Genomic DNA, 14,664 nt, shown 5'->3' on the forward strand with positions numbered 1-14,664 from the left:
TTTTAGCTAGATTTAAATGGGCAAATTACTACTATTATCCTGAAGTTATTCAGCCAGCGCTTAGCTTGGTGTGCAGCGCACAAATAGCATCTATGTGCTAATTTATTTGTAAAGATTTTTCAATGGTTAAATGACAGTTTAAAACCATTTCAATATCCAGAATATTCTTTTGACAATAATTCTCTTGTGGTGACGTAAACATTACTGATACAGCAGTGATAGTGCTCTTTTGCAGCACAACTTTAAAATCTGAATTAGACCAGGTAAGTACTGATGCAGGTAAGCTATGCTTCAGTACAGGACAATAAAGGAAGTATTCCACCAGGTTGGGAAATTTATCTTTTGGGAAGAGAAAAGGAGTAAAACACATCATGCTTTATGGTCTCCGTACGCAAGATGCAGTCAAAGAAATGATTGCTTTTGTCAGTTATTTTTTTCAGAGTGCGTATAAAGGAAAACTAAATTAGATATTTAGATAACATTGAAAGGAAACTATGCTTACTAATATGGTACACAGGAGTTTCACCTACTTACCAAAGTGAAGATAAGAACTTTTTGTTCAACTTATAATGGAAACCTTCGTACTCAGACTTGAGTGATACTGGAAGAGTCATTTTAACTATTTTATTTCCATCAATGATTAAGAAATGTAAGCACCCCTGTTATACTGTGGAAATAATGATCAGAAATAAATAATAATAAAAAAAAAGCTGGCACTATAAAGCGTGTGTCACTTGTTGAAGGTTTAATATACCCCTTGCATTGGTCAACGTGCTAACATGTTTTACATTTTATAGAAGCATACAACATATTTATTAAGTAGATGTAATTGTTGGATATGTTTCAGTTACTGCAATATAAAACTGGTTTGTCAATTATTTACAAAATAGTTGTGTAAGTGTCCTTCATTTAGATTTCTATTTTAATCAGTGAAACTATGGAAATAATCCCACAATAATTCTATAAAGTTTCAATAGCACAATTTCAGTAATAATGTTTCAATACCTTCTTGTGCTTCAAAAAGAAGATGAAAGAACATAAGTAGATAAAATAGCTTCCTTTCTCAAGTATGAAACCCATCTTCTTAATTAATTTTCCTTTCTACTCCATACATTAAGAACATTTTTCCCTATCAAGTTACATTTTGATTTTGCATCTCCAAAGCAGAACAAATCCAGAATACCTACCTGAAAATGGGATTTATTAGATAGAAATCTGGCAATAATAATCCCTATTTTGGGGTGGAATAGCTTCCATGCAAACAACAAATTCATCCAAGTCATTAACACAACAGAAACACACATTGAAGAATTACAAATTATGCTACTACCTTTAAGATCAAGATTACTCACTGAACTTTTCGTTGAGGTCTGGTGGGACCCAACAGACCCTAGGCTGTGCAGGGAGCATGAGGCAGCACCGATGTGCTCCAGCCTCCTCTAAGAGGTTGCTGCCTCAATGGCTCTGGGGAAATTTTGAGTGTGGCTCAAACCTGGGTATCTGCCCACTGGCATAATATGAAAATATATGGGTGGGATTTTTAAATGCCCAAGTTTTTTTTCTTTTCTTTTTTTTTTTTTTTTTTTTTTTTTGGGGGGTGAGTGGGGTGGGGTGGTGAGGAGGGAGAGGTTTGGAGGGGTTATTAAAAATCTGTAGAAAAATTAGTCTACAATAAGGTATGCTGCTTGGCATTTGAGAAGAGTAGGATTTGTTACACTGTATTTTAACAAACTGGAAAGTTTCAAAATCTTGTGTGACCAAATCAATCAAACTCATGTGGTAGCAGTCCCTGAGCCATTTAAGTGCCTTAAAGCTTTCAGCAGCAGCTCTTTGCTGCAGGTACAGGCATGGCTGAAGTGAATACGTTTGTCTCCAAAAAGAGATGGAATTAAACCCAGCAGTCAATGTACAGTGCAAGCTTCAACATGAAGAAAAAAAAATGAAGAAGAAAAAGAAACACCTTTATTTTATCTGTATTTAAAATTTCTTCCTTCATCCAAAAAGCATATTTCAGTATCTTATTTATCTTATTACCATATGCTTGCAATTTCCACTCTCTGTAAAAGTCATCCTGAAAAACCAAAGGCAAATTTTTTGTGAACCACAGTTACAATAAAATAACCCCTTCCATGAAATGGTCTAAAAGCTTGGAGTGCTCCTGCTCCACCTCCCCACATCTGGCACACGCATCGGATTACAGGCCAGGAGGCAAATCGAAGAGACGGAAGGGAAGATAGTGGCTGCATCACAAATATAGAAGCGTGCCTTCTACAAGTCAGACTTTTTTTTCTGACTGCTGATGTGTTGAAGTGTGACAAATAAAACCAAACACGGGAGAAGTCTGCACACAGACAGGCAAACAACCCCCCTCTTTGATCAGTTCCCTGAAAGGCACTGGGTTACACGAAATATGCTTGGATGACTTCATAACCAGTTCTCTGTGCCAAAAGTGCAACCGGACTTCTGATTTTGTTAACTGACAAAGTTCACAGGAAAATGGCAATTGTTAGTCTCTAATTCACAAGACTCTTTCACTTTATCTAATCTGTGATTTCATGGACACAGAAGAAACACAAACCTGCCAAATGGTCTAAATGCCTTACTTTTTTTGTCAGATGAATAAACAGTTTATCCATTGGTCTTCTTGCTGTTTAAGTTTTGTAAACTCAAAACTCAAACGAGAAAATGCCTGCATTGAGAACAACAGGAGAACTGAATGAGTTTATTGGTAGTGCTGTTTCCCAGATCTCTCTCTGAAGTCGCACTTCCTCATCCCTTCATCCCCAAGTCAGCAGCAGAATGACATAAAACTTTCACCACGTCTTTAAGGCTTAGCAATAAATACCCTGCAGTCTGAATTATCAAAATTATTCAGAACGGTCAAATGATTTTTTTGTTCAAAACCAACTTGGCACAGTAGTCAGGAAATTAAGCCAAACAAGAACAACAAAAGTTGAATTCTTTTTGCTAAGCTAATTGATGGCTGTACCAAAATGAAACATGCAACTGCATATGCAAAACTTTCAAAGACGCACTGTGTTACAGTTACAAAGCGACTTCCCCTCTGTGCCCGGTGTAATATGATCGTAATTGCTGTGAAAGGGCGAGAGACTGACTATATGTTAAATCCTGCCATCTGTAGGTGCTTTACACAGTTCCATTTGCTGCTGCAGGTCAAAAGTTTACAGTATTTTCACTTGTTCATAACCAATCACAAGAGTCTTTGCTATGTGTAATCTTTGACCCACTCTCAAAGCAATTTTTGTGTTGTACAGTCATATGATTACACAAAAGAAAAAAACAACCCACACGTTTTATTAAGAATACACCTCTTGTTGGTTTGCTTAATAATTATTATTATTATTTCCATATTCAGTAAGCATATTGTATAGATATTGTTCTTCCCAGTGAACTCCCTTGGAGCACAGCAACTGTACTGTAAAACACTCCAGCATTTCTGGCTATTTGCAATTCGGAACCACATGCAAAATGTGGCCGGAAAGCATTTACTGTACCTGTAGTTTTAAAAGGAGGGCAAAGCAACTGCTCAGTTTGTCCTTATGAGGAGAAGAAGCTCTGTGGACATTTCAACTAATAATCACAGTGAAAACAAAATCTGTCTTTGAAAATTAAGATTTTCACAAGAGGATTCCCATGTATTTAACTTAAAAATTGAATATGCAAAAATAGATTGCATGAAGATATTTATGTTGGTGATATTATCATTATTAAAATATTTACATAAGTAGTCCCACGAGCAACAGAATTAATGAAGTCTCATCTCCCACAGATTTACAGCTCTTCGTTGGTTGATTTTGGTGTCTGGAACAGTGAAAGCTTTGAAAGAAACTTTTTCCCGCAGCTGGGACATTTATGAAAAGACTGTATTTACCCATTCCTAGGATTCCTAGGAGGCTACTAACAAGAGTATTTCATGCTATTTCCCTCTGTCAGGACACCTTTAGGTGCTCCCACCTATATTCAGCTACCTGTTTTCACAGAGCCTGTGGGTTCTGCATTTAGAGACCTCTACACTTTGCCAAAAGATGTAACCAAAATCACCAATGGCTTCAAAAGCCACTGAGGGGAGACGAAGGATCAACATGTATGCATGCACACAAGTGCATGGTATGACCTTATGAGTCTTGTTTCCATAGGAAATGAGGCTAAAAATAAATATGTGACCTTATTATAATTTCACAGAAAGCTAATTTAGATGGCCCAAACCAGACAGCTAGTTATAATAACTAGCCTTTAATTGCCTAAAAGAAGCATCACAATATTTAAATGCACCTATAGTGGATTTTTCTAGACAGTTTTCAAAGGAAAACAGACAGAGCGCATATATATTCTAATAGGAGATAAACATAGAGATACATTTTCAAGGACATTTATTTAACTGTAGCCTATGAATTGTGATAGATTTGTGATCCTTTAATTTTTTCTTGTAATTGAGTATTTATGCAAGTGCATTCTACCTCCAAGGACAAACTAAAGTCAACACTCATGAATAGCTGTGTCATGTTTAACTCTTACATGATAAACCCTTCGTAAATGTAACAGAGAACAAAAGCAAGCCCTTGCCACTGAAAATATCAATTAATATATAACAGTAAATAATCAATAACATTAAATCATTTCTAAGTCCATTTCAGTCCATAAGCTAAAATATGTTCACATTCAAAGTTCAAATTGTTATGAAATCACAATCACTTACTTAAAATAAAACAGAACAAAACCAAACAAACAAAAGAATAAAAATTACCCCATATAAATAAGCCAAAATAGAATCTAAGGCCAAAATGGTCTATCTTACCTCTTGTATAGCAAAGACCACAGGATTTTACATAGCAACTCCTAAAGCAAGGCTGATATGCTGGCATCCATCAGCTAATTTTACTGCTTTTGTGCTTTGTTACCAACAATCTACTCAATTCAGAAATGACCACGTCTGGACATATACATAGGATCAAAAGCAAAATTCACTAAGTATGTGCTTCTAAATCAGTGTCTGCACTTGGAGATACTTACATGGCTCCGTACTGCAAATACACTCAGAAAAAAGTTGTTCAATTCTCAACAATCATCATTCCCATCTAAAATCTTTAACTTCTAGACAAGGTAGATCTTTAATCTATTTGTGTACTTAATACTTAAATAAATCTCCATGTCCTCAAAAGTTTGCTGAGATTTTTGTCATTTTTTGTCCCTTATTAACAAGAATGACAGAATATTAATTTAAAATTTTGCATAAACAGAATTTTAAAGTTTCACTACTTCTACCGAACTCTGTAATTTTTCTTACTGTAGGAAGATGAAAGAACTCTATCTAAAATAGAAAAGAGAATTGAAAGAAAAATGGAAAGCTCTTATGATCAAAAGTTGGGAGAAGCCCTGAGAACACAACTTAATTACTGAAGAGAAGAACTAAAACATTGCAGTAAAAAATATACAAGAATATTGCTAGGTAGGAGTCTCACCAGAGTAAAAATACACAAGATCTGAACCCAAGTAGTTACACATCCTTTCAAAAGGGACATCTCTTCACTGTAAAATACTATCCATCACGTTATACGCTATTTTCATGAGCTGAGTATTCTCAGTCAACAGCTGACAATGTTTCTCTGTTCAACAGGACACAGAAAAAGCTACTGGCATTGTTGCATTTCTCCTAGACCACCTATCCTCCTTTCCCCCTTTCCCCTCCACCCCCCCCCCCCAAAAAAAAAAAAAAAAGTACAATAAAAATCAATGTTTTAAGGCAATGAAACAGAGATACCCAACTGGAAAAATGCCGGCAGATGTTATTTTATATAAAAATAATAAATTATAAAATAATCAACATTAGATTACATTAGACATAATCTATAATCTATTAGACACTATACAAAAATATATGTGATTTTATATATTATATACCTAAATATGAAAGAATAAATAAAATATGCACACATGCACATATAGCACTCTGTCATATGCTATGGGTTGGTGTCACCTATGACCCAGGCTAGGAACAAGCAAATAGTCTTTCATCCAGAAGCAAAAATCTGAGAACAGCAAGATAGCTGATGTTTAGAGGAAATCCACTCAACTTATCAGCAGAATGGGCAAAGAACAACGGGAAAAACCCTGGTACAAAGAAAGCCAGATGACAGAACTAATTACTAAGAACAGAAACGTGAAGGCTGAAGGTACTCAAAGGTACATACATGTCTGAACAAATGGCAATTTTTCACCCTGGCAGAAAAGTCTGATCAGGAGCAAAACTCAAATAACTGCAACAGAAGACAAGAACAAAGGAGAGAAGCTGATAAGATGAGAAATCTGAGTTCAACCCCAAGATGATCCAGTAGCATGGAAATGCTGTGTAGCCATTTCATCTGAGTTTGCACACCATTTCTAATTTTTCTACAATTAAAAAGCAATTTTAGAAAGTTCACAGCAAGAGAGCATGAGTTTATACTAGTCTTTGAATTACTGGGGAAATGTGAAGAGTTCAATACTAATCTTCACAGTTTGGTTAGCTGACCTGCATAGGCCCCATTCTTGTCAAGGAGAAACAGCCTATCCCCAGGAAACAGATCCTTCATGACAGAAACCATACAGGAGCCTGATGAGGCTCAACGGGATTTACAAGTACCTGGATTTCACGTGGGTCCACAGAGCACCAACAAGGGGGAATTGCAATGCTGGAGAATTGGTGTTTCTATTCAAGTTAATTAAAGAACAATTCTGCAAAGAATACTAGAGGCTAGAGGAATTGCAATAACTCTCTAAAGCAGTGCATATGACTCTCTGTCTGTTTTTGAATTAAGCAATATAGATTATTTAAATAGACATACACAGCAGTAACTTAAAGATTTTTCTACCATCAGATGAAAGAGATAAACGCAGCAAAACTAGTGTCTTCTTTGTACGTGACTTTCCTGTTATTTCATTTTTACTTAAATCATCTTCATTACTATAAGACCCTAAAGGTTCCCTACTAAGTGTGAAAATTCTTAAAAGTCAATATGAAAAATGAAGAATTTAAAGAAAATATAAATAATATAAAATCTGAAATCTTCATTTAGTATTTAATCTTACGATAATCAGATTACACACCCAAGCATGGAGATAATTGTTAGCGAGGATCTTGTTTGGGTTGACCTGCTTATATTAAGTAAGTATTCAGTGCTCTCATGTAATGACTATGTGTATTATCTCAGAATAATAAAATCTTTATAGGCTATGACAGCATACCAATTAAGAGCACATATGCAATAATATATTTTTATCATTATTATTTCATATACATATATATATATATACAGAGCTTTCCAGCTTCTTATGATCTTTTCAGGTTTAATAGTTACTGTCTGAAATCAATTTTGAAATTCTCCTAAAAGCCAATATAAAACCATAGTATCAAAGCCTCCTCAGGAAGTACTATTTGACTTCTCAAATGACAATCAGAAGTTTGAAACTGAATTACTTCATATGCAAAAAAGAGACTTTTTATATACCATTATAGTGTTTTTAATGAACAGTGTTGAAGGATGTGTTGTTTTTTTTTTTATTAAAAGAAGTCATTTTTCATGAGGGCTTTGCAATTATATATTGGTGGTTGGATACAGATCCTCCCACCACCTAATTCTCACTGACCTCTCCTCCAAGCCCTCGCAGCAGTACATAGCAGACCAACCTGTACATGCCACAAGCACCTGTCCTAGAAATATTGCCAAGATGTCATCAACGAAATGAGACTGAACCACAAGAGGAGGAAAGATCTTCTAGTGGGATCCTTCCACTTCACCTTCTCCATTCCCCTGGTGGCAGCCCTCTAACCTGGACTGTGGCAAGTCCTGAATAATGTCCAGCTGCTGGGCAGCACCTGCTCCTTCAGAGCTGCTCACTATCTCCTTTGGCAAAAAGCAGAGATGCAAACTCCCTGTAGGCTGGTTTTGGCCCACAGACCACCCTTTGGACCCTACTACTCTACAAAATTAGAGCAACCCATTCATTTAATCAACCTGACCAGCCCTACTGTCTTCTTTTACAACACAACCCATTCCAATCCCTTAATTCAATGATAAAACACAGCACAACGTGAGCACATTTCATCACCTGGGCTTGGGTTGGGAACTGAGCCATTGAGGAAACTACAGCCATGTCATGCTAAGCAAAGAAACATGAGTAACTCTTGCAAGTGCCTAAGATAAGGCTCTTCTGAATGAATGATGATAATGTTATATTAATGTTATAATAAATTATTACCTACACACAGATACTGAGTATGGAGAAGCTCAAGTTTAAGCTGTGCAACCATTCCCCTTCAGAGCAGGAGCTATATGTTCTCTTAAAATATTGGAAGACAAGAATAGGAAGGAATCCTTTACACAATTAAATATGTTATAACCCTTACTGTGTCTAAAAGATTCCAATTTGTGTTTAGAATGAAAGGAACACCTCAATATATCACACAACTGCTTTTTTTTTTTTTTTTCCCACAGGACACAATGCAGTTCTTACTTCCCTTGGTCTTCCCTTGTCTCCCCCATTAAATTACAGCCAAAGATTCTGGGAAGCTTCAAGCAGAACTCTGTCCTGATTTCTGTTTCCTTCACAATTGTTAGATGTAACCTTCCATTTTATGCAGAGGCTGTCAAGACTTCTTTCGCTTTTAAAATTCCATTCAGAGAGATAAATCAAGGCCCTCTTCCATCGATGCATCACGTCTGGTTGTTCCAGCGACAACAAAATGGGTTAGCCATCCTCTCCCGAAGAATGGAAAACCTTGGGTAGTGCTGTATGAAACAGTCCTTAAATCAAGTCAAAGATGGTCACTATAAATGTATGATACTTCACAAGGCCTTGAGAGAGCACTCTCCACTATTTATCTAATGAGAAGGGGAAAGGGAAGGTTTCTTTGCCATCGTATTATGTTTAGGACAGAGTAATACTTGTTGAGCTCTGCCTGAGGGTTTCTTACAGGGCTATGTAAAATGTTGTGCCACCTCTCACATGAAGAAAAGCCTCTCCAAGACTGTCAGAACAAAAAATGTCCACTGGTGATCTTTGTATGTGGTGGGAACCTCACCTTCAGCAACCAAACAGAGCTTCCTCAAAGAAGCTCTCCTGGAGAGAGCTGCCTGTTCCTGGACAGGCTCCTTGCCAGTTTTCCCAGTGAGCAGAGTAAGCAGGGAAAATTCAGGAGGTATTTGCTGCTGAAGTGCCTGATATCAGCAGAGGCAGAGAAGTGATGACAGGCCCTTTCTGGATGAGAAGTTAGAGCTCTCTTCAAAGGCCCCAAACAGCCTAAAACATATTTGAAATGACCTGTGTGTGTACAGGAGCAGCAGAAGAACTCTTTCTTACTCTCTGTACTTGCTGTGCTTTTCTGCCATACCCAGTGCACGAGCAGAGTCAAAGGCAGGATGGGTGAATTAACTCAGAAAAAAAAAAGCTGTCCAAAAAAGCTGAGCAATCAGTCCTCAAAAAATTAATGATAAAAGACTTTGAATAAAGCCAATTTGTAATGGAATGTAAGAAGGGAAGTCCCTGAAGAGAGAAACTGTCTACCAGCTCTGCAGCAGGTTTTGCTGCCCCATGCAGTTTAGCGTGGCGAGGAGCCAACTTGGCAGGGTGCTCCCTTCCACACGGAGCCTGGACGCACGCCAGGCACACTCGCAGGTCTCGGCGCCGCTGCCAAGCTCGAGGGGCGATCGAAGCTCCCGCTTTGTGAATCTGCAGGCCTGGTTATGGCCAAGAATATTTGGGTTTTAAAAATGTTCTTAAGTAAGTCGAGTTCCCTCTGTTTATACAGAGACTGAACATGTGAAATAGAATACTTAACCCAGCTAGAGAAAATGAGCCACAGATTGTTAATTATATGGCTATTTGCACTTTGACTGGAAGAGGAAGTAAGCTGGTTATAACTACTTTGGGCTTTACTCCGGCAACTGCATTGAAACCACATTTATGACAGCTGAAACTATGCAATTTATATAATGTGGGCACTTCCTGTTTTTGAAACGAGTACTCCACTACTATTACTTAGCTCATGGTAATGTTTCTGGAACTGGAATGTAGCAAATGTGTGCACTTTTGAAGACCGGTCTTAAGATCTTAGTTTCCTATTTTTAAATGCGTAGATTAAAATGCATATATTGGACTGCTGCTGTCAAGCATCTCTATTTCTAGGACCTAAGCATATTCCTTGGGCATCAGGAAGCACATATGCTTTCCACGTGTGAGCCCGAAACGCCCAGCTGTCACCCAGGGCATGCTCAGTTCCCGGTGACGTGGTCACAGTCCCTCTCGGGCACTTTGCCTTCCACCAAGCAGGCAGCCTGCGCTCTGATTTACACCCACTGGCAGACCTACCTTTTTCCACTCAACGTGGAATATCTCAAGTAATTTGGAATAGCAGCTTTGTTATTCTGAACGGTACAGTATTAATTCTTAATTGTGGCAAGGATATGTTCAGTTTTATAAACACTGAGCATGCGGAATAACACAGTCCTTACAGCATAAATAATAATAAAAAAAAATCATTATTTCACCAGAAGGTAATTTTGAAAGCACCATTTAATAACCTTAATAAGCAACAGGATGTTTCCTATGTCTTTTCTTTTACTCAGATTATTTAAATGGATCTCACAAACCAAACTTCTGCAATGAACGCAGTTAGATAAATCAGCATTCTGCTTTTCCACTGACAAGTATTTTCCTAACAGATTATAGCGGGAAGGCATCTATAGACAGATCAATTAAAAATCAAATGCATATTGATAAATTCCTGATGATAAGCTGCGATGACAATCTTTACTTACAAAAAAAAAGAGGGGAGGGAGGTTACAGAGGGGGATTTAGTTTACAATATATTGCTTCAGGTTTATTTCCTGACATAAAGCTTGAGATTCAAGCATCTTCTATAAATGTATTTACAGTGTAGATCACCAAAAGCCTTAATACAGAGAAAGCCAGCATTTCTATTACCTTTAAATGCTTTGCTGTCCAAGATCACAGCCTGTTACATCTGACCATTGGATCCAATCCTGTAACTAAAGTTTTGCAGTGCTAACAGAGAGTGAACTATTGCAGACCTCTACATCTCAGACTGTAAGAAGATTAAATAAAGGTTCAATTGAGAAGTTCTTATGCAAAAAAAACTCCAACCAAAAGAAACACTGAAGCTAAAACTTCAAATTCTGTTACACCTGATGTAATAAATTCTCTTTACTTAGCTTTCAAAGTAAACATGGTGAAAGGTTTAACTTGTGCACTTCTTTGAAAACACTTCTCTCGGTCATCTCCTTCCTGCCTCGGTTGTAGGCATGGCTTTGAAAGGGCCCACAAGCCCATTTGCCACCAAGAGGCTGGTCCCACTGCCCCCTCTCCCAAGCAATCTTCAGCACAGACACTGGTCCAGCCCTATGGTTAGCAAGTTCAAGGACCGACAAGCCAGCCAACTAACCCAACCAAACATGTGGTTAGCTGACCGCTATTTCAGGTCCCTGAGCCAACTCACTCATGAGCTGCGGCGGCAGCAGCACTGGCACGAGGAAGATGGGGCAATACGTCAGCTGGAAGGCTGCAACCACTCTTTGGGAAGCCATTAGACCAAGGTTAGCTTCTAGGACACCACAGCAGTGACATCCTCACAGGAACTGACCCTGTGTTGAGCCTCTACCCTCCAAACAAGGGAGGACAAAGACAAATCCAGTTCTCAGGGTGCAGTCTAAGGTCTCCAATTACCTTAAGAGCATCACTGAACTAAAGACTCAAACTCAATGCCTCAAATCTTCTTTTTTTTTTTTTTTTTTTTTTTTAAAAAAAAAAAAAAAAACTTTCTTACTTTTTTTTTTTCTTGGACTGGAACTTACTGTTTCTACATGGAAGCACTCATGTCCAAAGCTTCACAATCTTATCCCCCCAAATACTGTGTGTATTTCTAACACGGAAAAAAAAGGAAAAAAAAAGAAAGAAAGAAAAGAAGAAAAAAAACTTCATGAAAGCAGCCCAGATTAGCTAAACGATACATCATAGTGGAACAATTCTACTGTTAAAGATTATGCAGATGTTATGATGGAGGCAAAGAAAGACTTTCTTTAGCTACAGCACAGCTGCTACAAACAACTTCAAAAAGACTTGGCACAGGACTTCAGCCACAAAACTTCCCCCTCGCTTCATTTCATGCATGTCATCTGAAACTACAGCAAGCTGCACCAAGGACAAAGCTAACACAAGGGGAGTTTAGAACATCTTATCAGTAGGGCAGTTCCTTGCACTGCCAATACTCAAATGCACCTTCACAAAACTCAGCTATACTGCTCCATTCCTTCTCAATTTAGCAATCTGTTATGAAAAAGAAGAGAAAAAGAAGAAAAAAGAAAACCAAAACAAAACACAACACAACATTAATGGTACGGCAGACTGCTGTATCTCTTATTTATACTTGCATTACCTTCTACTTCAGGGATGACAACCACATATATTAAATCTTCAAAAAATAGCCAAAATACATATATTTTAATTATCCATTGAAGTAAAATTAGAAAGTGCTATCAGTTTCAGTTCACATTCTTCATTACCTATACACTGAGCTACTCTGAACCAACAAGGACCCAGACCATGCAGCTGACTATAACAGCTTACAATCACGTTGAATGTTTGTTTAATGCAAGTCTTGCATTTTCTACAACACGTAAGCACCACAAAGAAATTGTATATTCATTGTCTAAATTCCAACTTCAGCTTTTATTTTTAAATCCTGAACAAAAAATGTGTCAAAACATTACTACCCAAAAAGAACCAGCATTGATTTTTTTATATTTAACAGTAAAGCACAAACAATTTAATTTTGTATTAACATTATACTTAGTTGTGATTTCATTTCATTGATTACATTGGTAGGAAACATACCTAAGAAAACTACTTTAAGATGTGTGCATGTGCATGACATTAAATTAATGCATTTCTGATGCATATGAACAGAATCTTAGAAACTATATTAAAATGTTGCCTTTTTCTTATTTTATTAATTCATAGCATGTCAGCTCTTTGACATTTAAGACCCTCTCAGCTTCTATCACACGAGGTCATAAACTGATTTGTCATTTCTTCCTACAACTGTGAAGTCACATTCAAAAAATTAATATAAATGACAAAATAGTAGGAGCAACTAGAATACTGTTAACATACAAACTTTCTAAGTAAAACAGAGCAGAAAAATCTACAGAAACAAGGAAACATGGACACAAATTTACTGTTTTTTTTTAATAGCTCGATTACTTTGTTTCTAAGAACTTGATAAAAAGTTAGAAACCCATGGTCTTATAAAGAGTATTAGTAATGTTGATTAAAAACAACAGTGAAGAAAACTCATTAAAACAAAGGTAAAACTTGAAATACTAGAAATACTAACTGTGGAATTACTATATTCATGAAAACATATCACTTCAAAATGACCTACTTTAATAATAATAAAAAAAAAATGAAAGAATATGGCCACTAAACCCCAACCTCTACCAGCTTTATAAGGCACCATCTACTTCTCAGAATTAGGAACAGACTCATGAAACTGAACCAATTTGTTCAACAGATGTTTCAGTTAACCCAAAGGAATTTTTACTTTTCTCTTGTAGAAATAAAGAGCCGTGAATAAAATTCCACTGTTATTAGCAGCTTTCAAAATATATTAGCTCAAAATCAGCTTCCATCCCCATTATTTCCTCCACCTAAACAGAGAACATTTTCCATGCCGGCCGAGACGTGTCACTGAAATAAAGTAGGCGCATTGATAACGCAGCTTCCCCTCCCACCCCATTTCATGGCACACACAGGAACGGTACAGTTTTTATTTTGCTTGGCATTCCTCTCTCCGCGTTAGCCGATAATCCTCCCCACATAGCCGTGCCAACGTGGTGCCCCGCGGCTCCCCTGCTGCTCCGGCCCCCTGCCTTCCTCCAGCAGCCGCCGTGCGCTGGGCGAGCGTTTTGTAATAGGCACTGTTGCATCAGTCTAATTGCAACATCATTCCCAATGCTCTAGGTAAGGCAAATAATTTCATTTTCAGCTTCTGCTTGTAAAACGCGGATCGCTTCAACCTCTCCCCCTCCTTTTTTTGTTGTTTATGTTTTAAATGCTGGGATTTACAGAAACGCTTGCACTGCAGGGCAGCAGTGAGACAAAAATATCTCAGGTTTTCTTAGAAAGCAGCACTTGGAAATCCTGCTCTGTGCCTGAAGCACTGCTGCAGCCTTCCACAGAGCCAGATGCAGTGGATCCCCCATGAGCAGGCTAGAAGGGGAATGCACATTCTAACTCTGTGTATTTAATGTAATATTTAGCTACTATTAAAGCTTCATGGCTTTTACTGTCTCCCTCTTCTGTAATAGAGAGTAACAGCTTATCTGGCAAGCATGCTCACTATGTTTCTAGGCACCAAAGACACGCTCTTGGTTAATTCATAAAATCTGATCTAATGTTAGATATTTTGCATTCAGGTTAGCTAAGTTAAAACAATATTTAGCCTAACCATGCCTTGGCCAAAAATTCACTGCTATCTAGTGATTACAACATTATTGTAGCTGGCTATGGACATCACACTGGGAAAATACAAATCCTGAGGCTGAAGAAATGCAGCTGAAATTCTGACCTCAAGCCATTCTGATAGTGGGT

The 14,664-nt window shown here is 37.6% G+C and overlaps 1 protein-coding gene across 5 annotated transcripts in view; it reads right to left on the bottom strand.

Moving 5' to 3' along the window:
• NCOA2 (nuclear receptor coactivator 2) overlaps nt 1–14,664 on the bottom strand; it is a 197,485-nt gene that overhangs the window by 110,337 nt on the left and 72,484 nt on the right. The gene's annotated exons all lie outside the window — the stretch shown is intronic.

The sequence above is a fragment of the Aythya marila genome (genome assembly GCF_965140915.1).
Source record: "Aythya marila genome assembly, chromosome: 2".
NCBI classification, from domain to species: Eukaryota; Metazoa; Chordata; class Aves; order Anseriformes; family Anatidae; genus Aythya; species Aythya marila.